Source organism: Hypomesus nipponensis, chromosome 3 (genome assembly GCF_054491055.1).
Source record: "Hypomesus nipponensis isolate SF chromosome 3, ASM5449105v1, whole genome shotgun sequence".
NCBI lineage: Eukaryota > Metazoa > Chordata > Actinopteri > Osmeriformes > Osmeridae > Hypomesus > Hypomesus nipponensis.
The window spans coordinates 115,997-135,866 of NC_140363.1; the positions used below are offsets into that span (position 1 = coordinate 115,997).

The window sequence follows — 19,870 nt, forward strand, 5'->3', positions numbered from 1 at the left end:
CAAACTCGGCAGAAGTATATACCAGGCTTAGGGCAATCTCTTACTCGTTGGACGTAAGTCGTGGTGTAAAAAGTTGAACCGTGGCCCCAAATGCCGTGCGATCATGGAGGCCGTTGTGGGCATTGGTGGTATAGTGGCAAGCATAGCTGCCTTCCAAGCAGTTGACCCGGGTTCGATTCCCGGCCAATGCAGAAACTTAAGAAATATGTGTTTTATCTTGTGACATTCAACCGCTTGCGGGCATTAGAAAAGTCTTATGAGCTCCTGGACAATCGATCAGCTTCGGGAAGATCTCGGGTTGCCTAGAGCTGACAACGGGGTAGCGTGGCCGAGCGGTCCAAGGCGCTGGATTTAGGCTCCAGTCTCTCCGGAGGCGTGGGTTCGAATCCCACCGCTGCCACTTTTGTAGGGTGCTAACGCCGTCTCGTTGCTTTCACGTCAGTAATTGGGTTTGAAAAGGTGAACTGTGGCTCGAAATGTTGTGCGGTCCTTGATGCTTTTTGGGGCATCGTAGGTATAGTGGCTCCATTCCCAGACAATACAAACCGTGAAGAGGCATTTTGTCTCTTGTGACGGTCGAACACATCCAGATTAGGCCAAGTGTTCCAAACTCGGCAGAAGTATATACCAGGCTTAGGGCAATCTCTTACTCGTTGGACGTAAGTCGTGGTGTGAAAAGTTGAACCGTGGCCCCAAATGCCGTGCGATCATGGAGGCCGTTGTGGGCATTGGTGGTATAGTGGCAAGCATAGCTGCCTTCCAAGCAGTTGACCCGGGTTCGATTCCCGGCCAATGCAGAAACTTAAGAAAGATGTGTTTTATCTTGTGACATTCAACCGCTTGCGGGCATTAGAAAAGTCTTATGAGCTCCTGGACAATCGATCAGCTTCGGGAAGATCTCGGGTGGCCAAGAGCTGACAACAAGGTAGCGTGGCCGAGCGGTCCAAGGCGCTGGATTAAGGCTCCAGTCTCTCCGGAGGCGTGGGTTCGAATCCCACCGCTGCCACTTTTGTAGGGTGCTAACGCCGTCTCGTTGCTTTCACGTCAGTAATTGGGTTTGAAAAGGTGAACTGTGGCTCGAAATGTTGTGCGGTCCTTGATGCTTTTTGGGGCATCGTAGGTATAGTGGCTCCATTCCCAGACAATACAAACCGTGAAGAGGCATTTTGTCTCTTGTGACGGTCGAACACATCCAGATTAGGCCAAGTGTTCCAAACTCGGCAGAAGTATATACCAGGCTTAGGGCAATCTCTTACTCGTTGGACGTAAGTCGGTGGTGTGAAAAGTTGAACCGTGGCTCCAAAATCCGTGCGATCATGGAGGCCGTTGTGGGCATTGGTGGTATAGTGGCAAGCATAGCTGCCTTCCATGCAGTTGACCCGGGTTCGATTCCCGGCCAATGCAGAAACTTAAGAAAGATGTGTTTTATCTTGTGACATTCAACGCTTGCGGGCATTAGAAAAGTCTTATGAGCTCCTGGACAATCGATCAGCTTCGGGAAGATCTCGGGTTGCCAAGAGCTGACAACGGGGTAGCGTGGCCGAGCGGTCCAAGGCGCTGGATTTAGGCTCCAGTCTCTCCGGAGGCGTGGGTTCGAATCCCACAGCTGCCACTTTTGTAGGGTGCTAACGCCGTCTCGTTGCTTTCACGTCAGTAATTGGGTTTGAAAAGGTGAACTGTGGCTCGAAATGTTGTGCGGTCCTTGATGCTTTTTGGGGCATCGTAGGTATAGTGGCTCCATTCCCAGACAATACAAACCGTGAAGAGGCATTTTGTCTCTTGTGACGGTCGAACACATCCAGATTAGGCCAAGTGTTCCAAACTCGGCAGAAGTATATACCAGGCTTAGGGCAATCTCTTACTCGTTGGACGTAAGTCGGTGGTGTGAAAAGTTGAACCGTGGCTCCAAAATCCGTGCGATCATGGAGGCCGTTGTGGGCATTGGTGGTATAGTGGCAAGCATAGCTGCCTTCCAAGCAGTTGACCCGGGTTCGATTCCCGGCCAATGCAGAAACTTAAGAAAGATGTGTGTTATCTTGTGACATTCAACGCTTGCGGGCATTAGAAAAGTCTTATGAGCTCCTGGACAATCGATCAGCTTCGGGAAGATCTCGGGTTGCCAAGAGCTGACAACAAGGTAGCGTGGCCGAGCGGTCCAAGGCGCTGGATTAAGGCTCCAGTCTCTCCGGAGGCGTGGGTTCGAATCCCACCGCTGCCACTTTTGTAGGGTGCTAACGCCGTCTCGTTGCTTTCACGTCAGTAATTGGGTTTGAAAAGGTGAACTGTGGCTCGAAATGTTGTGCGGTCCTTGATGCTTTTTGGGGCATCGTAGGTATAGTGGCTCCATTCCCAGACAATACAAACCGTGAAGAGGCATTTTGTCTCTTGTGACGGTCGAACACATCCAGATTAGGCCAAGTGTTCCAAACTCGGCAGAAGTATATACCAGGCTTAGGGCAATCTCTTACTCGTTGGACGTAAGTCGGTGGTGTGAAAAGTTGAACCGTGGCTCCAAAATCCGTGCGATCATGGAGGCCGTTGTGGGCATTGGTGGTATAGTGGCAAGCATAGCTGCCTTCCAAGCAGTTGACCCGGGTTCGATTCCCGGCCAATGCAGAAACTTAAGAAAGATGTGTGTTATCTTGTGACATTCAACGCTTGCGGGCATTAGAAAAGTCTTATGAGCTCCTGGACAATCGATCAGCTTCGGGAAGATCTCGGGTTGCCAAGAGCTGACAACAAGGTAGCGTGGCCGAGCGGTCCAAGGCGCTGGATTAAGGCTCCAGTCTCTCCGGAGGCGTGGGTTCGAATCCCACTGCTGCCACTTTTGTAGGGTGCTAACGCTGTCTCGTTGCTTTCACGTCAGTAATTGGGTTTGAAAAGGTGAACTGTGGCTCGAAATGTTGTGCGGTCCTTGATGCTTTTTGGGGCATCGTAGGTATAGTGGCTCCATTCCCAGACAATACAAACCGTGAAGAGGCATTTTGTCTCTTGTGACGGTCAAACACATCCAGATTAGGCCAAGTGTTCCAAACTCGGCAGAAGTATATACCAGGCTTAGGGCAATCTCTTACTCGTTGGACGTAAGTCGTGGTGTAAAAAGTTGAACCGTGGCCCCAAATGCCGTGCGATCATGGAGGCCGTTGTGGGCATTGGTGGTATAGTGGCAAGCATAGCTGCCTTCCAAGCAGTTGACCCGGGTTCGATTCCCGGCCAATGCAGAAACTTAAGAAAGATGTGTTTTATCTTGTGACATTCAACCGCTTGCGGGCATTAGAAAAGTCTTATGAGCTCCTGGACAATCGATCAGCTTCGGGAAGATCTCGGGTTGCCTAGAGCTGACAACGGGGTAGCGTGGCCGAGCGGTCCAAGGCGCTGGATTTAGGCTCCAGTCTCTCCGGAGGCGTGGGTTCGAATCCCACCGCTGCCACTTTTGTAGGGTGCTAACGCCGTCTCGTTGCTTTCACGTCAGTAATTGGGTTTGAAAAGGTGAACTGTGGCTCGAAATGTTGTGCGGTCCTTGATGCTTTTTGGGGCATCGTAGGTATAGTGGCTCCATTCCCAGACAATACAAACCGTGAAGAGGCATTTTGTCTCTTGTGACGGTCGAACACATCCAGATTAGGCCAAGTGTTCCAAACTCGGCAGAAGTATATACCAGGCTTAGGGCAATCTCTTACTCGTTGGACGTAAGTCGTGGTGTAAAAAGTTGAACCGTGGCCCCAAATGCCGTGCGATCATGGAGGCCGTTGTGGGCATTGGTGGTATAGTGGCAAGCATAGCTGCCTTCCAAGCAGTTGACCCGGGTTCGATTCCCGGCCAATGCAGAAACTTAAGAAAGATGTGTTTTATCTTGTGACATTCAACCGCTTGCGGGCATTAGAAAAGTCTTATGAGCTCCTGGACAATCGATCAGCTTCGGGAAGATCTCGGGTTGCCTAGAGCTGACAACGGGGTAGCGTGGCCGAGCGGTCCAAGGCGCTGGATTTAGGCTCCAGTCTCTCCGGAGGCGTGGGTTCGAATCCCACCGCTGCCACTTTTGTAGGGTGCTAACGCCGTCTCGTTGCTTTCACGTCAGTAATTGGGTTTGAAAAGGTGAACTGTGGCTCGAAATGTTGTGCGGTCCTTGATGCTTTTTGGGGCATCGTAGGTATAGTGGCTCCATTCCCAGACAATACAAACCGTGAAGAGGCATTTTGTCTCTTGTGACGGTCGAACACATCCAGATTAGGCCAAGTGTTCCAAACTCGGCAGAAGTATATACCAGGCTTAGGGCAATCTCTTACTCGTTGGACGTAAGTCGTGGTGTGAAAAGTTGAACCGTGGCCCCAAATGCCGTGCGATCATGGAGGCCGTTGTGGGCATTGGTGGTATAGTGGCAAGCATAGCTGCCTTCCAAGCAGTTGACCCGGGTTCGATTCCCGGCCAATGCAGAAACTTAAGAAAGATGTGTTTTATCTTGTGACATTCAACCGCTTGCGGGCATTAGAAAAGTCTTATGAGCTCCTGGACAATCGATCAGCTTCGGGAAGATCTCGGGTGGCCAAGAGCTGACAACAAGGTAGCGTGGCCGAGCGGTCCAAGGCGCTGGATTAAGGCTCCAGTCTCTCCGGAGGCGTGGGTTCGAATCCCACCGCTGCCACTTTTGTAGGGTGCTAACGCCGTCTCGTTGCTTTCACGTCAGTAATTGGGTTTGAAAAGGTGAACTGTGGCTCGAAATGTTGTGCGGTCCTTGATGCTTTTTGGGGCATCGTAGGTATAGTGGCTCCATTCCCAGACAATACAAACCGTGAAGAGGCATTTTGTCTCTTGTGACGGTCAAACACATCCAGATTAGGCCAAGTGTTCCAAACTCGGCAGAAGTATATACCAGGCTTAGGGCAATCTCTTACTCGTTGGACGTAAGTCGTGGTGTAAAAAGTTGAACCGTGGCCCCAAATGCCGTGCGATCATGGAGGCCGTTGTGGGCATTGGTGGTATAGTGGCAAGCATAGCTGCCTTCCAAGCAGTTGACCCGGGTTCGATTCCCGGCCAATGCAGAAACTTTAGAAAGATGAGTTTTATCTTGTGACATTCAACCGCTTGCGGGCATTAGAAAAGTCTTATGAGCTCCTGGACAATCGATCAGCTTCGGGAAGATCTCGGGTTGCCTAGAGCTGACAACGGGGTAGCGTGGCCGAGCGGTCCAAGGCGCTGGATTTAGGCTCCAGTCTCTCCGGAGGCGTGGGTTCGAATCCCACCGCTGCCACTTTTGTAGGGTGCTAACGCCGTCTCGTTGCTTTCACGTCAGTAATTGGGTTTGAAAAGGTGAACTGTGGCTCGAAATGTTGTGCGGTCCTTGATGCTTTTTGGGGCATCGTAGGTATAGTGGCTCCATTCCCAGACAATACAAACCGTGAAGAGGCATTTTGTCTCTTGTGACGGTCGAACACATCCAGATTAGGCCAAGTGTTCCAAACTCGGCAGAAGTATATACCAGGCTTAGGGCAATCTCTTACTCGTTGGACGTAAGTCGTGGTGTAAAAAGTTGAACCGTGGCCCCAAATGCCGTGCGATCATGGAGGCCGTTGTGGGCATTGGTGGTATAGTGGCAAGCATAGCTGCCTTCCAAGCAGTTGACCCGGGTTCGATTCCCGGCCAATGCAGAAACTTAAGAAAGATGTGTTTTATCTTGTGACATTCAACCGCTTGCGGGCATTAGAAAAGTCTTATGAGCTCCTGGACAATCGATCAGCTTCGGGAAGATCTCGGGTTGCCTAGAGCTGACAACGGGGTAGCGTGGCCGAGCGGTCCAAGGCGCTGGATTTAGGCTCCAGTCTCTCTGGAGGCGTGGGTTCGAATCCCACCGCTGCCACTTTTGTAGGGTGCTAACGCCGTCTCGTTGCTTTCACGTCAGTAATTGGGTTTGAAAAGGTGAACTGTGGCTCGAAATGTTGTGCGGTCCTTGATGCTTTTTGGGGCATCGTAGGTATAGTGGCTCCATTCCCAGACAATACAAACCGTGAAGAGGCATTTTGTCTCTTGTGACGGTCGAACACATCCAGATTAGGCCAAGTGTTCCAAACTCGGCAGAAGTATATACCAGGCTTAGGGCAATCTCTTACTCGTTGGACGTAAGTCGTGGTGTGAAAAGTTGAACCGTGGCCCCAAATGCCGTGCGATCATGGAGGCCGTTGTGGGCATTGGTGGTATAGTGGCAAGCATAGCTGCCTTCCAAGCAGTTGACCCGGGTTCGATTCCCGGCCAATGCAGAAACTTAAGAAAGATGTGTTTTATCTTGTGACATTCAACCGCTTGCGGGCATTAGAAAAGTCTTATGAGCTCCTGGACAATCGATCAGCTTCGGGAAGATCTCGGGTGGCCAAGAGCTGACAACAAGGTAGCGTGGCCGAGCGGTCCAAGGCGCTGGATTAAGGCTCCAGTCTCTCCGGAGGCGTGGGTTCGAATCCCACCGCTGCCACTTTTGTAGGGTGCTAACGCCGTCTCGTTGCTTTCACGTCAGTAATTGGGTTTGAAAAGGTGAACTGTGGCTCGAAATGTTGTGCGGTCCTTGATGCTTTTTGGGGCATCGTAGGTATAGTGGCTCCATTCCCAGACAATACAAACCGTGAAGAGGCATTTTGTCTCTTGTGACGGTCGAACACATCCAGATTAGGCCAAGTGTTCCAAACTCGGCAGAAGTATATACCAGGCTTAGGGCAATCTCTTACTCGTTGGACGTAAGTCGGTGGTGTGAAAAGTTGAACCGTGGCTCCAAAATCCGTGCGATCATGGAGGCCGTTGTGGGCATTGGTGGTATAGTGGCAAGCATAGCTGCCTTCCAAGCAGTTGACCCGGGTTCGATTCCCGGCCAATGCAGAAACTTAAGAAAGATGTGTTTTATCTTGTGACATTCAACGCTTGCGGGCATTAGAAAAGTCTTATGAGCTCCTGGACAATCGATCAGCTTCGGGAAGATCTCGGGTTGCCAAGAGCTGACAACGGGGTAGCGTGGCCGATCGGTCCAAGGCGCTGGATTTAGGCTCCAGTCTCTCCGGAGGCGTGGGTTCGAATCCCACAGCTGCCACTTTTGTAGGGTGCTAACGCCGTCTCGTTGCTTTCACGTCAGTAATTGGGTTTGAAAAGGTGAACTGTGGCTCGAAATGTTGTGCGGTCCTTGATGCTTTTTGGGGCATCGTAGGTATAGTGGCTCCATTCCCAGACAATACAAACCGTGAAGAGGCATTTTGTCTCTTGTGACGGTCGAACACATCCAGATTAGGCCAAGTGTTCCAAACTCGGCAGAAGTATATACCAGGCTTAGGGCAATCTCTTACTCGTTGGACGTAAGTCGGTGGTGTGAAAAGTTGAACCGTGGCTCCAAAATCCGTGCGATCATGGAGGCCGTTGTGGGCATTGGTGGTATAGTGGCAAGCATAGCTGCCTTCCAAGCAGTTGACCCGGGTTCGATTCCCGGCCAATGCAGAAACTTAAGAAAGATGTGTGTTATCTTGTGACATTCAACGCTTGCGGGCATTAGAAAAGTCTTATGAGCTCCTGGACAATCGATCAGCTTCGGGAAGATCTCGGGTTGCCAAGAGCTGACAACAAGGTAGCGTGGCCGAGCGGTCCAAGGCGCTGGATTAAGGCTCCAGTCTCTCCGGAGGCGTGGGTTCGAATCCCACTGCTGCCACTTTTGTAGGGTGCTAACGCTGTCTCGTTGCTTTCACGTCAGTAATTGGGTTTGAAAAGGTGAACTGTGGCTCGAAATGTTGTGCGGTCCTTGATGCTTTTTGGGGCATCGTAGGTATAGTGGCTCCATTCCCAGACAATACAAACCGTGAAGAGGCATTTTGTCTCTTGTGACGGTCAAACACATCCAGATTAGGCCAAGTGTTCCAAACTCGGCAGAAGTATATACCAGGCTTAGGGAAATCTCTTACTCGTTGGACGTAAGTCGTGGTGTAAAAAGTTGAACCGTGGCCCCAAATGCCGTGCGATCATGGAGGCCGTTGTGGGCATTGGTGGTATAGTGGCAAGCATAGCTGCCTTCCAAGCAGTTGACCCGGGTTCGATTCCCGGCCAATGCAGAAACTTAAGAAAGATGTGTTTTATCTTGTGACATTCAACCGCTTGCGGGCATTAGAAAAGTCTTATGAGCTCCTGGACAATCGATCAGCTTCGGGAAGATCTCGGGTTGCCTAGAGCTGACAACGGGGTAGCGTGGCCGAGCGGTCCAAGGCGCTGGATTTAGGCTCCAGTCTCTCCGGAGGCGTGGGTTCGAATCCCACCGCTGCCACTTTTGTAGGGTGCTAACGCCGTCTCGTTGCTTTCACGTCAGTAATTGGGTTTGAAAAGGTGAACTGTGGCTCGAAATGTTGTGCGGTCCTTGATGCTTTTTGGGGCATCGTAGGTATAGTGGCTCCATTCCCAGACAATACAAACCGTGAAGAGGCATTTTGTCTCTTGTGACGGTCGAACACATCCAGATTAGGCCAAGTGTTCCAAACTCGGCAGAAGTATATACCAGGCTTAGGGCAATCTCTTACTCGTTGGACGTAAGTCGTGGTGTGAAAAGTTGAACCGTGGCCCCAAATGCCGTGCGATCATGGAGGCCGTTGTGGGCATTGGTGGTATAGTGGCAAGCATAGCTGCCTTCCAAGCAGTTGACCCGGGTTCGATTCCCGGACAATGCAGAAACTTAAGAAAGATGTGTTTTATCTTGTGACATTCAACCGCTTGCGGGCATTAGAAAAGTCTTATGAGCTCCTGGACAATCGATCAGCTTCGGGAAGATCTCAGGTGGCCAAGAGCTGACAACAAGGTAGCGTGGCCGAGCGGTCCAAGGCGCTGGATTAAGGCTCCAGTCTCTCCGGAGGCGTGGGTTCGAATCCCACCGCTGCCACTTTTGTAGGGTGCTAACGCCGTCTCGTTGCTTTCACGTCAGTAATTGGGTTTGAAAAGGTGAACTGTGGCTCGAAATGTTGTGCGGTCCTTGATGCTTTTTGGGGCATCGTAGGTATAGTGGCTCCATTCCCAGACAATACAAACCGTGAAGAGGCATTTTGTCTCTTGTGACGGTCGAACACATCCAGATTAGGCCAAGTGTTCCAAACTCGGCAGAAGTATATACCAGGCTTAGGGCAATCTCTTACTCGTTGGACGTAAGTCGTGGTGTAAAAAGTTGAACCGTGGCCCCAAATGCCGTGCGATCATGGAGGCCGTTGTGGGCATTGGTGGTATAGTGGCAAGCATAGCTGCCTTCCAAGCAGTTGACCCGGGTTCGATTCCCGGCCAATGCAGAAACTTAAGAAAGATGTGTTTTATCTTGTGACATTCAACCGCTTGCGGGCATTAGAAAAGTCTTATGAGCTCCTGGACAATCGATCAGCTTCGGGAAGATCTCGGGTGGCCTAGAGCTGACAACGGGGTAGCGTGGCCGAGCGGTCCAAGGCGCTGGATTTAGGCTCCAGTCTCTCCGGAGGCGTGGGTTCGAATCCCACCGCTGCCACTTTTGTAGGGTGCTAACGCCGTCTCGTTACTTTCACGTCAGTAATTGGGTTTGAAAAGGTGAACTGTGGCTCGAAATGTTGTGCGGTCCTTGATGCTTTTTGGGGCATCGTAGGTATAGTGGCTCCATTCCCAGACAATACAAACCGTGAAGAGGCATTTTGTCTCTTGTGACGGTCGAACACATCCAGATTAGGCCAAGTGTTCCAAACTCGGCAGAAGTATATACCAGGCTCAGGGCAATCTCTTACTCGTTGGACGTAAGTCGTGGTGTGAAAAGTTGAACCGTGGCCCCAAATGCCGTGCGATCATGGAGGCCGTTGTGGGCATTGGTGGTATAGTGGCAAGCATAGCTGCCTTCCAAGCAGTTGACCCGGGTTCGATTCCCGGCCAATGCAGAAACTTAAGAAAGATGTGTTTTATCTTGTGACATTCAACCGCTTGCGGGCATTAGAAAAGTCTTATGAGCTCCTGGACAATCGATCAGCTTCGGGAAGATCTCGGGTGGCCTAGAGCTGACAACGGGGTAGCGTGGCTGAGCGGTCCAAGGCGCTGGATTTAGGCTCCAGTCTCTCCGGAGGCGTGGGTTCGAATCCCACCGCTGCCACTTTTGTAGGGTGCTAACGCCGTCTCGTTGCTTTCACGTCAGTAATTGGGTTTGAAAAGGTGAACTGTGGCTCGAAATGTTGTGCGGTCCTTGATGCTTTTTGGGGCATCGTAGGTATAGTGGCTCCATTCCCAGACAATACAAACCGTGAAGAGGCATTTTGTCTCTTGTGACGGTCGAACACATCCAGATTAGGCCAAGTGTTCCAAACTCGGCAGAAGTATATACCAGGCTTATGGCAATCTCTTACTCGTTGGACGTAAGTCGTGGTGTGAAAAGTTGAACCGTGGCCCCAAATGCCGTGCGATCATGGAGGCCGTTGTGGGCATTGGTGGTATAGTGGCAAGCATAGCTGCCTTCCAAGCAGTTGACCCGGGTTTGATTCCCGGCCAATGCAGAAACTTAAGAAAGATGTGTTTTATCTTGTGACATTCAACCGCTTGCGGGCATTAGAAAAGTCTTATGAGCTCCTGGACAATCGATCAGCTTCGGGAAGATCTCGGGTGGCCAAGAGCTGACAACAAGGTAGCGTGGCCGAGCGGTCCAAGGCGCTGGATTAAGGCTCCAGTCTCTCCGGAGGCGTGGGTTCGAATCCCACCGCTGCCACTTTTGTAGGGTGCTAACGCCGTCTCGTTGCTTTCACGTCAGTAATTGGGTTTGAAAAGGTGAACTGTGGCTCGAAATGTTGTGCGGTCCTTGATGCTTTTTGGGGCATCGTAGGTATAGTGGCTCCATTCCCAGACAATACAAACCGTGAAGAGGCATTTTGTCTCATGTGACGGTCGAACACATCCAGATTAGGCCAAGTGTTCCAAACTCGGCAGAAGTATATACCAGGCTTAGGGCAATCTCTTACTCGTTGGACGTAAGTCGTGGTGTAAAAAGTTGAACCGTGGCCCCAAATGCCGTGCGATCATGGAGGCCGTTGTGGGCATTGGTGGTATAGTGGCAAGCATAGCTGCCTTCCAAGCAGTTGACCCGGGTTCGATTCCCGGCCAATGCAGAAACTTAAGAAAGATGTGTTTTATCTTGTGACATTCAACCGCTTGCGGGCATTAGAAAAGTCTTATGAGCTCCTGGACAATCGATCAGCTTCGGGAAGATCTCGGGTTGCCTAGAGCTGACAACGGGGTAGCGTGGCCGAGCGGTCCAAGGCGCTGGATTTAGGCTCCAGTCTCTCCGGAGGCGTGGGTTCGAATCCCACCGCTGCCACTTTTGTAGGGTGCTAACGCCGTCTCGTTGCTTTCACGTCAGTAATTGGGTTTGAAAAGGTGAACTGTGGCTCGAAATGTTGTGCGGTCCTTGATGCTTTTTGGGGCATCGTAGGTATAGTGGCTCCATTCCCAGACAATACAAACCGTGAAGAGGCATTTTGTCTCTTGTGACGGTCGAACACATCCAGATTAGGCCAAGTGTTCCAAACTCGGCAGAAGTATATACCAGGCTTAGGGCAATCTCTTACTCGTTGGACGTAAGTCGGTGGTGTGAAAAGTTGAACCGTGGCTCCAAAATCCGTGCGATCATGGAGGCCGTTGTGGGCATTGGTGGTATAGTGGCAAGCATAGCTGCCTTCCAAGCAGTTGACCCGGGTTCGATTCCCGGCCAATGCAGAAACTTAAGAAAGATGTGTTTTATCTTGTGACATTCAACGCTTGCGGACATTAGAAAAGTCTTATGAGCTCCTGGACAATCGATCAGCTTCGGGAAGATCTCGGGTGGCCAAGAGCTGACAACAAGGTAGCGTGGCCGAGCGGTCCAAGGCGCTGGATTAAGGCTCCAGTCTCTCCGGAGGCGTGGGTTCGAATCCCACCGCTGCCACTTTTGTAGGGTGCTAACGCCGTCTCGTTGCTTTCACGTCAGTAATTGGGTTTGAAAAGGTGAACTGTGGCTCGAAATGTTGTGCGGTCCTTGATGCTTTTTGGGGCATCGTAGGTATAGTGGCTCCATTCCCAGACAATACAAACCGTGAAGAGGCATTTTGTCTCTTGTGACGGTCGAACACATCCAGATTAGGCCAAGTGTTCCAAACTCGGCAGAAGTATATACCAGGCTTAGGGCAATCTCTTACTCGTTGGACGTAAGTCGTGGTGTGAAAAGTTGAACCGTGGCCCCAAATGCCGTGCGATCATGGAGGCCGTTGTGGGCATTGGTGGTATAGTGGCAAGCATAGCTGCCTTCCAAGCAGTTGACCCGGGTTCGATTCCCGGCCAATGCAGAAATTTAAGAAAGATGTGTTTTATCTTGTGACATTCAACCGCTTGCGGGCATTAGAAAAGTCTTATGAGCTCCTGGACAATCGATCAGCTTCGGGAAGATCTCGGGTTGCCTAGAGCTGACAACGGGGTAGCGTGGCCGAGCGGTCCAAGGCGCTGGATTTAGGCTCCAGTCTCTCCGGAGGCGTGGGTTCGAATCCCACCGCTGCCACTTTTGTAGGGTGCTAACGCCGTCTCGTTGCTTTCACGTCAGTAATTGGGTTTGAAAAGGTGAACTGTGGCTCGAAATGTTGTGCGGTCCTTGATGCTTTTTTGGGGCATCGTAGGTATAGTGGCTCCATTCCCAGACAATACAAACCGTGAAGAGGCATTTTGTCTCTTGTGACGGTCGAACACATCCAGATTAGGCCAAGTGTTCCAAACTCGGCAGAAGTATATACCAGGCTTAGGGCAATCTCTTACTCGTTGGACGTAAGTCGGTGGTGTGAAAAGTTGAACCGTGGCTCCAAAATCCGTGCGATCATGGAGGCCGTTGTGGGCATTGGTGGTATAGTGGCAAGCATAGCTGCCTTCCAAGCAGTTGACCCGGGTTGGATTCCCGGCCAATGCAGAAACTTAAGAAAGATGTGTTTTATCTTGTGACATTCAACCGCTTGCGGGCATTAGAAAAGTCTTATGAGCTCCTGGACAATCGATCAGCTTCGGGAAGATCTCGGGTTGCCTAGAGCTGACAACGGGGTAGCGTGGCCGAGCGGTCCAAGGCGCTGGATTTAGGCTCCAGTCTCTCCGGAGGCGTGGGTTCGAATCCCACCGCTGCCACTTTTGTAGGGTGCTAACGCCGTCTCGTTGCTTTCACGTCAGTAATTGGGTTTGAAAAGGTGAACTGTGGCTCGAAATGTTGTGCGGTCCTTGATGCTTTTTGGGGCATCGTAGGTATAGTGGCTCCATTCCCAGACAATACAAACCGTGAAGAGGCATTTTGTCTCTTGTGACGGTCGAACACATCCAGATTAGGCCAAGTGTTCCAAACTCGGCAGAAGTATATACCAGGCTTAGGGCAATCTCTTACTCGTTGGACGTAAGTCGGTGGTGTGAAAAGTTGAACCGTGGCTCCAAAATCCGTGCGATCATGGAGGCCGTTGTGGGCATTGGTGGTATAGTGGCAAGCATAGCTGCCTTCCAAGCAGTTGACCCGGGTTCGATTCCCGGCCAATGCAGAAACTTAAGAAAGATGTGTTTTATCTTGTGACATTCAACGCTTGCGGACATTAGAAAAGTCTTATGAGCTCCTGGACAATCGATCAGCTTCGGGAAGATCTCGGGTGGCCAAGAGCTGACAACAAGGTAGCGTGGCCGAGCGGTCCAAGGCGCTGGATTAAGGCTCCAGTCTCTCCGGAGGCGTGGGTTCGAATCCCACCGCTGCCACTTTTGTAGGGTGCTAACGCCGTCTCGTTGCTTTCACGTCAGTAATTGGGTTTGAAAAGGTGAACTGTGGCTCGAAATGTTGTGCGGTCCTTGATGCTTTTTGGGGCATCGTAGGTATAGTGGCTCCATTCCCAGACAATACAAACCGTGAAGAGGCATTTTGTCTCTTGTGACGGTCGAACACATCCAGATTAGGCCAAGTGTTCCAAACTCGGCAGAAGTATATACCAGGCTTAGGGCAATCTCTTACTCGTTGGACGTAAGTCGTGGTGTGAAAAGTTGAACCGTGGCCCCAAATGCCGTGCGATCATGGAGGCCGTTGTGGGCATTGGTGGTATAGTGGCAAGCATAGCTGCCTTCCAAGCAGTTGACCCGGGTTCGATTCCCGGCCAATGCAGAAATTTAAGAAAGATGTGTTTTATCTTGTGACATTCAACCGCTTGCGGGCATTAGAAAAGTCTTATGAGCTCCTGGACAATCGATCAGCTTCGGGAAGATCTCGGGTTGCCTAGAGCTGACAACGGGGTAGCGTGGCCGAGCGGTCCAAGGCGCTGGATTTAGGCTCCAGTCTCTCCGGAGGCGTGGGTTCGAATCCCACCGCTGCCACTTTTGTAGGGTGCTAACGCCGTCTCGTTGCTTTCACGTCAGTAATTGGGTTTGAAAAGGTGAACTGTGGCTCGAAATGTTGTGCGGTCCTTGATGCTTTTTGGGGCATCGTAGGTATAGTGGCTCCATTCCCAGACAATACAAACCGTGAAGAGGTATTTTGTCTCTTGTGACGGTCGAACACATCCAGATTAGGCCAAGTGTTCCAAACTCGGCAGAAGTATATACCAGGCTTAGGGCAATCTCTTACTCGTTGGGCGTAAGTCGTGGTGTAAAAAGTTGAACCGTGGCCCCAAATGCCGTGCGATCATGGAGGCCGTTGTGGGCATTGGTGGTATAGTGGCAAGCATAGCTGCCTTCCAAGCAGTTGACCCGGGTTCGATTCCCGGCCAATGCAGAAACTTAAGAAAGATGTGTTTTATCTTGTGACATTCAACCGCTTGCGGGCATTAGAAAAGTCTTATGAGCTCCTGGACAATCGATCAGCTTCGGGAAGATCTCGGGTTGCCTAGAGCTGACAACGGGGTAGCGTGGCCGAGCGGTCCAAGGCGCTGGATTTAGGCTCCAGTCTCTCCGGAGGCGTGGGTTCGAATCCCACCGCTGCCACTTTTGTAGGGTGCTAACGCCGTCTCGTTGCTTTCACGTCAGTAATTGGGTTTGAAAAGGTGAACTGTGGCTCGAAATGTTGTGCGGTCCTTGATGCTTTTTGGGGCATCGTAGGTATAGTGGCTCCATTCCCAGACAATACAAACCGTGAAGAGGCATTTTGTCTCTTGTGACGGTCGAACACATCCAGATTAGGCCAAGTGTTCCAAACTCGGCAGAAGTATATACCAGGCTTAGGGCAATCTCTTACTCGTTGGACGTAAGTCGGTGGTGTGAAAAGTTGAACCGTGGCTCCAAAATCCGTGCGATCATGGAGGCCGTTGTGGGCATTGGTGGTATAGTGGCAAGCATAGCTGCCTTCCAAGCAGTTGACCCGGGTTCGATTCCCGGCCAATGCAGAAACTTAAGAAAGATGTGTTTTATCTTGTGACATTCAACGCTTGCGGACATTAGAAAAGTCTTATGAGCTCCTGGACAATCGATCAGCTTCGGGAAGATCTCGGGTGGCCAAGAGCTGACAACAAGGTAGCGTGGCCGAGCGGTCCAAGGCGCTGGATTAAGGCTCCAGTCTCTCCGGAGGCGTGGGTTCGAATCCCACCGCTGCCACTTTTGTAGGGTGCTAACGCCGTCTCGTTGCTTTCACGTCAGTAATTGGGTTTGAAAAGGTGAACTGTGGCTCGAAATGTTGTGCGGTCCTTGATGCTTTTTGGGGCATCGTAGGTATAGTGGCTCCATTCCCAGACAATACAAACCGTGAAGAGGCATTTTGTCTCTTGTGACGGTCGAACACATCCAGATTAGGCCAAGTGTTCCAAACTCGGCAGAAGTATATACCAGGCTTAGGGCAATCTCTTACTCGTTGGACGTAAGTCGTGGTGTGAAAAGTTGAACCGTGGCCCCAAATGCCGTGCGATCATGGAGGCCGTTGTGGGCATTGGTGGTATAGTGGCAAGCATAGCTGCCTTCCAAGCAGTTGACCCGGGTTCGATTCCCGGCCAATGCAGAAATTTAAGAAAGATGTGTTTTATCTTGTGACATTCAACCGCTTGCGGGCATTAGAAAAGTCTTATGAGCTCCTGGACAATCGATCAGCTTCGGGAAGATCTCGGGTTGCCTAGAGCTGACAACGGGGTAGCGTGGCCGAGCGGTCCAAGGCGCTGGATTTAGGCTCCAGTCTCTCCGGAGGCGTGGGTTCGAATCCCACCGCTGCCACTTTTGTAGGGTGCTAACGCCGTCTCGTTGCTTTCACGTCAGTAATTGGGTTTGAAAAGGTGAACTGTGGCTCGAAATGTTGTGCGGTCCTTGATGCTTTTTTGGGGCATCGTAGGTATAGTGGCTCCATTCCCAGACAATACAAACCGTGAAGAGGCATTTTGTCTCTTGTGACGGTCGAACACATCCAGATTAGGCCAAGTGTTCCAAACTCGGCAGAAGTATATACCAGGCTTAGGGCAATCTCTTACTCGTTGGACGTAAGTCGGTGGTGTGAAAAGTTGAACCGTGGCTCCAAAATCCGTGCGATCATGGAGGCCGTTGTGGGCATTGGTGGTATAGTGGCAAGCATAGCTGCCTTCCAAGCAGTTGACCCGGGTTGGATTCCCGGCCAATGCAGAAACTTAAGAAAGATGTGTTTTATCTTGTGACATTCAACCGCTTGCGGGCATTAGAAAAGTCTTATGAGCTCCTGGACAATCGATCAGCTTCGGGAAGATCTCGGGTTGCCTAGAGCTGACAACGGGGTAGCGTGGCCGAGCGGTCCAAGGCGCTGGATTTAGGCTCCAGTCTCTCCGGAGGCGTGGGTTCGAATCCCACCGCTGCCACTTTTGTAGGGTGCTAACGCCGTCTCGTTGCTTTCACGTCAGTAATTGGGTTTGAAAAGGTGAACTGTGGCTCGAAATGTTGTGCGGTCCTTGATGCTTTTTGGGGCATCGTAGGTATAGTGGCTCCATTCCCAGACAATACAAACCGTGAAGAGGCATTTTGTCTCTTGTGACGGTCGAACACATCCAGATTAGGCCAAGTGTTCCAAACTCGGCAGAAGTATATACCAGGCTTAGGGCAATCTCTTACTCGTTGGACGTAAGTCGTGGTGTGAAAAGTTGAACCGTGGCCCCAAATGCCGTGCGATCATGGAGGCCGTTGTGGGCATTGGTGGTATAGTGGCAAGCATAGCTGCCTTCCAAGCAGTTGACCCGGGTTCGATTCCCGGCCAATGCAGAAACTTAAGAAAGATGTGTTTTATCTTGTGACATTCAACCGCTTGCGGGCATTAGAAAAGTCTTATGAGCTCCTGGACAATCGATCAGCTTCGGGAAGATCTCGGGTGGCCAAGAGCTGACAACAAGGTAGCGTGGCCGAGCGGTCCAAGGCGCTGGATTAAGGCTCCAGTCTCTCCGGAGGCGTGGGTTCGAATCCCACCGCTGCCACTTTTGTAGGGTGCTAACGCCGTCTCGTTGCTTTCACGTCAGTAATTGGGTTTGAAAAGGTGAACTGTGGCTCGAAATGTTGTGCGGTCCTTGATGCTTTTTGGGGCATCGTAGGTATAGTGGCTCCATTCCCAGACAATACAAACCGTGAAGAGGCATTTTGTCTCTTGTGACGGTCGAACACATCCAGATTAGGCCAAGTGTTCCAAACTCGGCAGAAGTATATACCAGGCTTAGGGCAATCTCTTACTCGTTGGACGTAAGTCGGTGGTGTGAAAAGTTGAACCGTGGCTCCAAAATCCGTGCGATCATGGAGGCCGTTGTGGGCATTGGTGGTATAGTGGCAAGCATAGCTGCCTTCCAAGCAGTTGACCCGGGTTCGATTCCCGGCCAATGCAGAAACTTAAGAAAGATGTGTTTTATCTTGTGACATTCAACGCTTGCGGGCATTAGAAAAGTCTTATGAGCTCCTGGACAATCGATCAGCTTCGGGAAGATCTCGGGTTGCCAAGAGCTGACAACGGGGTAGCGTGGCCGAGCGGTCCAAGGCGCTGGATTTAGGCTCCAGTCTCTCCGGAGGCGTGGGTTCGAATCCCACAGCTGCCACTTTTGTAGGGTGCTAACGCCGTCTCGTTGCTTTCACGTCAGTAATTGGGTTTGAAAAGGTGAACTGTGGCTCGAAATGTTGTGCGGTCCTTGATGCTTTTTGGGGCATCGTAGGTATAGTGGCTCCATTCCCAGACAATACAAACCGTGAAGAGGCATTTTGTCTCTTGTGACGGTCGAACACATCCAGATTAGGCCAAGTGTTCCAAACTCGGCAGAAGTATATACCAGGCTTAGGGCAATCTCTTACTCGTTGGACGTAAGTCGGTGGTGTGAAAAGTTGAACCGTGGCTCCAAAATCCGTGCGATCATGGAGGCCGTTGTGGGCATTGGTGGTATAGTGGCAAGCATAGCTGCCTTCCAAGCAGTTGACCCGGGTTCGATTCCCGGCCAATGCAGAAACTTAAGAAAGATGTGTGTTATCTTGTGACATTCAACGCTTGCGGGCATTAGAAAAGTCTTATGAGCTCCTGGACAATCGATCAGCTTCGGGAAGATCTCGGGTTGCCAAGAGCTGACAACAAGGTAGCGTGGCCGAGCGGTCCAAGGCGCTGGATTAAGGCTCCAGTCTCTCCGGAGGCGTGGGTTCGAATCCCACTGCTGCCACTTTTGTAGGGTGCTAACGCTGTCTCGTTGCTTTCACGTCAGTAATTGGGTTTGAAAAGGTGAACTGTGGCTCGAAATGTTGTGCGGTCCTTGATGCTTTTTGGGGCATCGTAGGTATAGTGGCTCCATTCCCAGACAATACAAACCGTGAAGAGGCATTTTGTCTCTTGTGACGGTCGAACACATCCAGATTAGGCCAAGTGTTCCAAACTCGGCAGAAGTATATACCAGGCTTAGGGCAATCTCTTACTCGTTGGACGTAAGTCGGTGGTGTGAAAAGTTGAACCGTGGCTCCAAAATCCGTGCGATCATGGAGGCCGTTGTGGGCATTGGTGGTATAGTGGCAAGCATAGCTGCCTTCCAAGCAGTTGACCCGGGTTCGATTCCCGGCCAATGCAGAAACTTAAGAAAGATGTGTGTTATCTTGTGACATTCAACGCTTGCGGGCATTAGAAAAGTCTTATGAGCTCCTGGACAATCGATCAGCTTCGGGAAGATCTCGGGTTGCCAAGAGCTGACAACAAGGTAGCGTGGCCGAGCGGTCCAAGGCGCTGGATTAAGGCTCCAGTCTCTCCGGAGGCGTGGGTTCGAATCCCACTGCTGCCACTTTTGTAGGGTGCTAACGCTGTCTCGTTGCTTTCACGTCAGTAATTGGGTTTGAAAAGGTGAACTGTGGCTCGAAATGTTGTGCGGTCCTTGATGCTTTTTGGGGCATCGTAGGTATAGTGGCTCCATTCCCAGACAATACAAACCGTGAAGAGGCATTTTGTCTCTTGTGACGGTCAAACACATCCAGATTAGGCCAAGTGTTCCAAACTCGGCAGAAGTATATACCAGGCTTAGGGCAATCTCTTACTCGTTGGACGTAAGTCGTGGTGTAAAAAGTTGAACCGTGGCCCCAAATGCCGTGCGATCATGGAGGCCGTTGTGGGCATTGGTGGTATAGTGGCAAGCATAGCTGCCTTCCAAGCAGTTGACCCGGGTTCGATTCCCGGCCAATGCAGAAACTTAAGAAAGATGTGTTTTATCTTGTGACATTCAACCGCTTGCGGGCATTAGAAAAGTCTTATGAGCTCCTGGACAATCGATCAGCTTCGGGAAGATCTCGGGTTGCCTAGAGCTGACAACGGGGTAGCGTGGCCGAGCGGTCCAAGGCGCTGGATTTAGGCTCCAGTCTCTCCGGAGGCGTGGGTTCGAATCCCACCGCTGCCACTTTTGTAGGGTGCTAACGCCGTCTCGTTGCTTTCACGTCAGTAATTGGGTTTGAAAAGGTGAACTGTGGCTCG

General features: G+C 51.1%; 66 non-coding genes across 66 annotated transcripts; all 66 read left to right on the plus strand.

Annotated features, from left to right (window-relative positions):
• The first annotated feature begins 119 nt into the window (after window positions 1-119).
• Window positions 120-191, plus strand: trnag-ucc (transfer RNA glycine (anticodon UCC)). Its single transcript has one exon. It is a non-coding gene; the product is annotated as a tRNA-Gly (tRNA).
• Window positions 192-318: 127 nt separating this feature from the next.
• Window positions 319-400, plus strand: trnal-uag (transfer RNA leucine (anticodon UAG)). Its single transcript has one exon. It is a non-coding gene; the product is annotated as a tRNA-Leu (tRNA).
• Window positions 401-725: 325 nt separating this feature from the next.
• On the plus strand, window positions 726-797 carry trnag-ucc (transfer RNA glycine (anticodon UCC)). Its single transcript has one exon. It is a non-coding gene; the product is annotated as a tRNA-Gly (tRNA).
• A 127-nt stretch (window positions 798-924) lies between these two features.
• Window positions 925-1,006, plus strand: trnal-aag (transfer RNA leucine (anticodon AAG)). The gene has a single exon. It is a non-coding gene; the product is annotated as a tRNA-Leu (tRNA).
• Window positions 1,007-1,332: 326 nt separating this feature from the next.
• On the plus strand, window positions 1,333-1,404 carry trnag-ucc (transfer RNA glycine (anticodon UCC)). The gene has a single exon. It is a non-coding gene; the product is annotated as a tRNA-Gly (tRNA).
• A 126-nt stretch (window positions 1,405-1,530) lies between these two features.
• On the plus strand, window positions 1,531-1,612 carry trnal-uag (transfer RNA leucine (anticodon UAG)). Its single transcript has one exon. It is a non-coding gene; the product is annotated as a tRNA-Leu (tRNA).
• A 326-nt stretch (window positions 1,613-1,938) lies between these two features.
• Window positions 1,939-2,010, plus strand: trnag-ucc (transfer RNA glycine (anticodon UCC)). The gene has a single exon. It is a non-coding gene; the product is annotated as a tRNA-Gly (tRNA).
• Window positions 2,011-2,136: 126 nt separating this feature from the next.
• trnal-aag (transfer RNA leucine (anticodon AAG)) lies at window positions 2,137-2,218 on the plus strand. Its single transcript has one exon. It is a non-coding gene; the product is annotated as a tRNA-Leu (tRNA).
• A 326-nt stretch (window positions 2,219-2,544) lies between these two features.
• On the plus strand, window positions 2,545-2,616 carry trnag-ucc (transfer RNA glycine (anticodon UCC)). The gene has a single exon. It is a non-coding gene; the product is annotated as a tRNA-Gly (tRNA).
• Window positions 2,617-2,742: 126 nt separating this feature from the next.
• trnal-aag (transfer RNA leucine (anticodon AAG)) lies at window positions 2,743-2,824 on the plus strand. Its single transcript has one exon. It is a non-coding gene; the product is annotated as a tRNA-Leu (tRNA).
• A 325-nt stretch (window positions 2,825-3,149) lies between these two features.
• On the plus strand, window positions 3,150-3,221 carry trnag-ucc (transfer RNA glycine (anticodon UCC)). The gene has a single exon. It is a non-coding gene; the product is annotated as a tRNA-Gly (tRNA).
• Window positions 3,222-3,348: 127 nt separating this feature from the next.
• On the plus strand, window positions 3,349-3,430 carry trnal-uag (transfer RNA leucine (anticodon UAG)). The gene has a single exon. It is a non-coding gene; the product is annotated as a tRNA-Leu (tRNA).
• A 325-nt stretch (window positions 3,431-3,755) lies between these two features.
• On the plus strand, window positions 3,756-3,827 carry trnag-ucc (transfer RNA glycine (anticodon UCC)). The gene has a single exon. It is a non-coding gene; the product is annotated as a tRNA-Gly (tRNA).
• Window positions 3,828-3,954: 127 nt separating this feature from the next.
• On the plus strand, window positions 3,955-4,036 carry trnal-uag (transfer RNA leucine (anticodon UAG)). The gene has a single exon. It is a non-coding gene; the product is annotated as a tRNA-Leu (tRNA).
• Window positions 4,037-4,361: 325 nt separating this feature from the next.
• Window positions 4,362-4,433, plus strand: trnag-ucc (transfer RNA glycine (anticodon UCC)). The gene has a single exon. It is a non-coding gene; the product is annotated as a tRNA-Gly (tRNA).
• A 127-nt stretch (window positions 4,434-4,560) lies between these two features.
• Window positions 4,561-4,642, plus strand: trnal-aag (transfer RNA leucine (anticodon AAG)). Its single transcript has one exon. It is a non-coding gene; the product is annotated as a tRNA-Leu (tRNA).
• Window positions 4,643-4,967: 325 nt separating this feature from the next.
• Window positions 4,968-5,039, plus strand: trnag-ucc (transfer RNA glycine (anticodon UCC)). Its single transcript has one exon. It is a non-coding gene; the product is annotated as a tRNA-Gly (tRNA).
• A 127-nt stretch (window positions 5,040-5,166) lies between these two features.
• Window positions 5,167-5,248, plus strand: trnal-uag (transfer RNA leucine (anticodon UAG)). Its single transcript has one exon. It is a non-coding gene; the product is annotated as a tRNA-Leu (tRNA).
• Window positions 5,249-5,573: 325 nt separating this feature from the next.
• trnag-ucc (transfer RNA glycine (anticodon UCC)) lies at window positions 5,574-5,645 on the plus strand. The gene has a single exon. It is a non-coding gene; the product is annotated as a tRNA-Gly (tRNA).
• Window positions 5,646-5,772: 127 nt separating this feature from the next.
• trnal-uag (transfer RNA leucine (anticodon UAG)) lies at window positions 5,773-5,854 on the plus strand. Its single transcript has one exon. It is a non-coding gene; the product is annotated as a tRNA-Leu (tRNA).
• A 325-nt stretch (window positions 5,855-6,179) lies between these two features.
• trnag-ucc (transfer RNA glycine (anticodon UCC)) lies at window positions 6,180-6,251 on the plus strand. Its single transcript has one exon. It is a non-coding gene; the product is annotated as a tRNA-Gly (tRNA).
• Window positions 6,252-6,378: 127 nt separating this feature from the next.
• Window positions 6,379-6,460, plus strand: trnal-aag (transfer RNA leucine (anticodon AAG)). The gene has a single exon. It is a non-coding gene; the product is annotated as a tRNA-Leu (tRNA).
• A 326-nt stretch (window positions 6,461-6,786) lies between these two features.
• Window positions 6,787-6,858, plus strand: trnag-ucc (transfer RNA glycine (anticodon UCC)). The gene has a single exon. It is a non-coding gene; the product is annotated as a tRNA-Gly (tRNA).
• Window positions 6,859-6,984: 126 nt separating this feature from the next.
• trnal-uag (transfer RNA leucine (anticodon UAG)) lies at window positions 6,985-7,066 on the plus strand. The gene has a single exon. It is a non-coding gene; the product is annotated as a tRNA-Leu (tRNA).
• Window positions 7,067-7,392: 326 nt separating this feature from the next.
• Window positions 7,393-7,464, plus strand: trnag-ucc (transfer RNA glycine (anticodon UCC)). Its single transcript has one exon. It is a non-coding gene; the product is annotated as a tRNA-Gly (tRNA).
• A 126-nt stretch (window positions 7,465-7,590) lies between these two features.
• On the plus strand, window positions 7,591-7,672 carry trnal-aag (transfer RNA leucine (anticodon AAG)). Its single transcript has one exon. It is a non-coding gene; the product is annotated as a tRNA-Leu (tRNA).
• A 325-nt stretch (window positions 7,673-7,997) lies between these two features.
• Window positions 7,998-8,069, plus strand: trnag-ucc (transfer RNA glycine (anticodon UCC)). The gene has a single exon. It is a non-coding gene; the product is annotated as a tRNA-Gly (tRNA).
• A 127-nt stretch (window positions 8,070-8,196) lies between these two features.
• On the plus strand, window positions 8,197-8,278 carry trnal-uag (transfer RNA leucine (anticodon UAG)). Its single transcript has one exon. It is a non-coding gene; the product is annotated as a tRNA-Leu (tRNA).
• Window positions 8,279-8,603: 325 nt separating this feature from the next.
• trnag-ucc (transfer RNA glycine (anticodon UCC)) lies at window positions 8,604-8,675 on the plus strand. The gene has a single exon. It is a non-coding gene; the product is annotated as a tRNA-Gly (tRNA).
• A 127-nt stretch (window positions 8,676-8,802) lies between these two features.
• trnal-aag (transfer RNA leucine (anticodon AAG)) lies at window positions 8,803-8,884 on the plus strand. Its single transcript has one exon. It is a non-coding gene; the product is annotated as a tRNA-Leu (tRNA).
• A 325-nt stretch (window positions 8,885-9,209) lies between these two features.
• trnag-ucc (transfer RNA glycine (anticodon UCC)) lies at window positions 9,210-9,281 on the plus strand. Its single transcript has one exon. It is a non-coding gene; the product is annotated as a tRNA-Gly (tRNA).
• Window positions 9,282-9,408: 127 nt separating this feature from the next.
• Window positions 9,409-9,490, plus strand: trnal-uag (transfer RNA leucine (anticodon UAG)). Its single transcript has one exon. It is a non-coding gene; the product is annotated as a tRNA-Leu (tRNA).
• Window positions 9,491-9,815: 325 nt separating this feature from the next.
• trnag-ucc (transfer RNA glycine (anticodon UCC)) lies at window positions 9,816-9,887 on the plus strand. The gene has a single exon. It is a non-coding gene; the product is annotated as a tRNA-Gly (tRNA).
• Window positions 9,888-10,014: 127 nt separating this feature from the next.
• On the plus strand, window positions 10,015-10,096 carry trnal-uag (transfer RNA leucine (anticodon UAG)). Its single transcript has one exon. It is a non-coding gene; the product is annotated as a tRNA-Leu (tRNA).
• A 325-nt stretch (window positions 10,097-10,421) lies between these two features.
• Window positions 10,422-10,493, plus strand: trnag-ucc (transfer RNA glycine (anticodon UCC)). Its single transcript has one exon. It is a non-coding gene; the product is annotated as a tRNA-Gly (tRNA).
• Window positions 10,494-10,620: 127 nt separating this feature from the next.
• Window positions 10,621-10,702, plus strand: trnal-aag (transfer RNA leucine (anticodon AAG)). The gene has a single exon. It is a non-coding gene; the product is annotated as a tRNA-Leu (tRNA).
• A 325-nt stretch (window positions 10,703-11,027) lies between these two features.
• Window positions 11,028-11,099, plus strand: trnag-ucc (transfer RNA glycine (anticodon UCC)). Its single transcript has one exon. It is a non-coding gene; the product is annotated as a tRNA-Gly (tRNA).
• Window positions 11,100-11,226: 127 nt separating this feature from the next.
• On the plus strand, window positions 11,227-11,308 carry trnal-uag (transfer RNA leucine (anticodon UAG)). Its single transcript has one exon. It is a non-coding gene; the product is annotated as a tRNA-Leu (tRNA).
• Window positions 11,309-11,634: 326 nt separating this feature from the next.
• Window positions 11,635-11,706, plus strand: trnag-ucc (transfer RNA glycine (anticodon UCC)). Its single transcript has one exon. It is a non-coding gene; the product is annotated as a tRNA-Gly (tRNA).
• A 126-nt stretch (window positions 11,707-11,832) lies between these two features.
• trnal-aag (transfer RNA leucine (anticodon AAG)) lies at window positions 11,833-11,914 on the plus strand. The gene has a single exon. It is a non-coding gene; the product is annotated as a tRNA-Leu (tRNA).
• A 325-nt stretch (window positions 11,915-12,239) lies between these two features.
• On the plus strand, window positions 12,240-12,311 carry trnag-ucc (transfer RNA glycine (anticodon UCC)). The gene has a single exon. It is a non-coding gene; the product is annotated as a tRNA-Gly (tRNA).
• A 127-nt stretch (window positions 12,312-12,438) lies between these two features.
• On the plus strand, window positions 12,439-12,520 carry trnal-uag (transfer RNA leucine (anticodon UAG)). The gene has a single exon. It is a non-coding gene; the product is annotated as a tRNA-Leu (tRNA).
• A 327-nt stretch (window positions 12,521-12,847) lies between these two features.
• Window positions 12,848-12,919, plus strand: trnag-ucc (transfer RNA glycine (anticodon UCC)). The gene has a single exon. It is a non-coding gene; the product is annotated as a tRNA-Gly (tRNA).
• Window positions 12,920-13,046: 127 nt separating this feature from the next.
• Window positions 13,047-13,128, plus strand: trnal-uag (transfer RNA leucine (anticodon UAG)). The gene has a single exon. It is a non-coding gene; the product is annotated as a tRNA-Leu (tRNA).
• Window positions 13,129-13,454: 326 nt separating this feature from the next.
• trnag-ucc (transfer RNA glycine (anticodon UCC)) lies at window positions 13,455-13,526 on the plus strand. Its single transcript has one exon. It is a non-coding gene; the product is annotated as a tRNA-Gly (tRNA).
• Window positions 13,527-13,652: 126 nt separating this feature from the next.
• Window positions 13,653-13,734, plus strand: trnal-aag (transfer RNA leucine (anticodon AAG)). The gene has a single exon. It is a non-coding gene; the product is annotated as a tRNA-Leu (tRNA).
• A 325-nt stretch (window positions 13,735-14,059) lies between these two features.
• On the plus strand, window positions 14,060-14,131 carry trnag-ucc (transfer RNA glycine (anticodon UCC)). Its single transcript has one exon. It is a non-coding gene; the product is annotated as a tRNA-Gly (tRNA).
• A 127-nt stretch (window positions 14,132-14,258) lies between these two features.
• On the plus strand, window positions 14,259-14,340 carry trnal-uag (transfer RNA leucine (anticodon UAG)). The gene has a single exon. It is a non-coding gene; the product is annotated as a tRNA-Leu (tRNA).
• A 325-nt stretch (window positions 14,341-14,665) lies between these two features.
• Window positions 14,666-14,737, plus strand: trnag-ucc (transfer RNA glycine (anticodon UCC)). The gene has a single exon. It is a non-coding gene; the product is annotated as a tRNA-Gly (tRNA).
• Window positions 14,738-14,864: 127 nt separating this feature from the next.
• Window positions 14,865-14,946, plus strand: trnal-uag (transfer RNA leucine (anticodon UAG)). The gene has a single exon. It is a non-coding gene; the product is annotated as a tRNA-Leu (tRNA).
• A 326-nt stretch (window positions 14,947-15,272) lies between these two features.
• trnag-ucc (transfer RNA glycine (anticodon UCC)) lies at window positions 15,273-15,344 on the plus strand. Its single transcript has one exon. It is a non-coding gene; the product is annotated as a tRNA-Gly (tRNA).
• A 126-nt stretch (window positions 15,345-15,470) lies between these two features.
• Window positions 15,471-15,552, plus strand: trnal-aag (transfer RNA leucine (anticodon AAG)). The gene has a single exon. It is a non-coding gene; the product is annotated as a tRNA-Leu (tRNA).
• Window positions 15,553-15,877: 325 nt separating this feature from the next.
• trnag-ucc (transfer RNA glycine (anticodon UCC)) lies at window positions 15,878-15,949 on the plus strand. The gene has a single exon. It is a non-coding gene; the product is annotated as a tRNA-Gly (tRNA).
• A 127-nt stretch (window positions 15,950-16,076) lies between these two features.
• On the plus strand, window positions 16,077-16,158 carry trnal-uag (transfer RNA leucine (anticodon UAG)). Its single transcript has one exon. It is a non-coding gene; the product is annotated as a tRNA-Leu (tRNA).
• A 327-nt stretch (window positions 16,159-16,485) lies between these two features.
• Window positions 16,486-16,557, plus strand: trnag-ucc (transfer RNA glycine (anticodon UCC)). The gene has a single exon. It is a non-coding gene; the product is annotated as a tRNA-Gly (tRNA).
• A 127-nt stretch (window positions 16,558-16,684) lies between these two features.
• On the plus strand, window positions 16,685-16,766 carry trnal-uag (transfer RNA leucine (anticodon UAG)). Its single transcript has one exon. It is a non-coding gene; the product is annotated as a tRNA-Leu (tRNA).
• A 325-nt stretch (window positions 16,767-17,091) lies between these two features.
• On the plus strand, window positions 17,092-17,163 carry trnag-ucc (transfer RNA glycine (anticodon UCC)). Its single transcript has one exon. It is a non-coding gene; the product is annotated as a tRNA-Gly (tRNA).
• A 127-nt stretch (window positions 17,164-17,290) lies between these two features.
• On the plus strand, window positions 17,291-17,372 carry trnal-aag (transfer RNA leucine (anticodon AAG)). Its single transcript has one exon. It is a non-coding gene; the product is annotated as a tRNA-Leu (tRNA).
• Window positions 17,373-17,698: 326 nt separating this feature from the next.
• Window positions 17,699-17,770, plus strand: trnag-ucc (transfer RNA glycine (anticodon UCC)). The gene has a single exon. It is a non-coding gene; the product is annotated as a tRNA-Gly (tRNA).
• Window positions 17,771-17,896: 126 nt separating this feature from the next.
• trnal-uag (transfer RNA leucine (anticodon UAG)) lies at window positions 17,897-17,978 on the plus strand. The gene has a single exon. It is a non-coding gene; the product is annotated as a tRNA-Leu (tRNA).
• Window positions 17,979-18,304: 326 nt separating this feature from the next.
• On the plus strand, window positions 18,305-18,376 carry trnag-ucc (transfer RNA glycine (anticodon UCC)). The gene has a single exon. It is a non-coding gene; the product is annotated as a tRNA-Gly (tRNA).
• Window positions 18,377-18,502: 126 nt separating this feature from the next.
• Window positions 18,503-18,584, plus strand: trnal-aag (transfer RNA leucine (anticodon AAG)). Its single transcript has one exon. It is a non-coding gene; the product is annotated as a tRNA-Leu (tRNA).
• Window positions 18,585-18,910: 326 nt separating this feature from the next.
• trnag-ucc (transfer RNA glycine (anticodon UCC)) lies at window positions 18,911-18,982 on the plus strand. The gene has a single exon. It is a non-coding gene; the product is annotated as a tRNA-Gly (tRNA).
• Window positions 18,983-19,108: 126 nt separating this feature from the next.
• On the plus strand, window positions 19,109-19,190 carry trnal-aag (transfer RNA leucine (anticodon AAG)). Its single transcript has one exon. It is a non-coding gene; the product is annotated as a tRNA-Leu (tRNA).
• Window positions 19,191-19,515: 325 nt separating this feature from the next.
• Window positions 19,516-19,587, plus strand: trnag-ucc (transfer RNA glycine (anticodon UCC)). Its single transcript has one exon. It is a non-coding gene; the product is annotated as a tRNA-Gly (tRNA).
• A 127-nt stretch (window positions 19,588-19,714) lies between these two features.
• Window positions 19,715-19,796, plus strand: trnal-uag (transfer RNA leucine (anticodon UAG)). The gene has a single exon. It is a non-coding gene; the product is annotated as a tRNA-Leu (tRNA).
• Window positions 19,797-19,870: the final 74 nt, after the last annotated feature.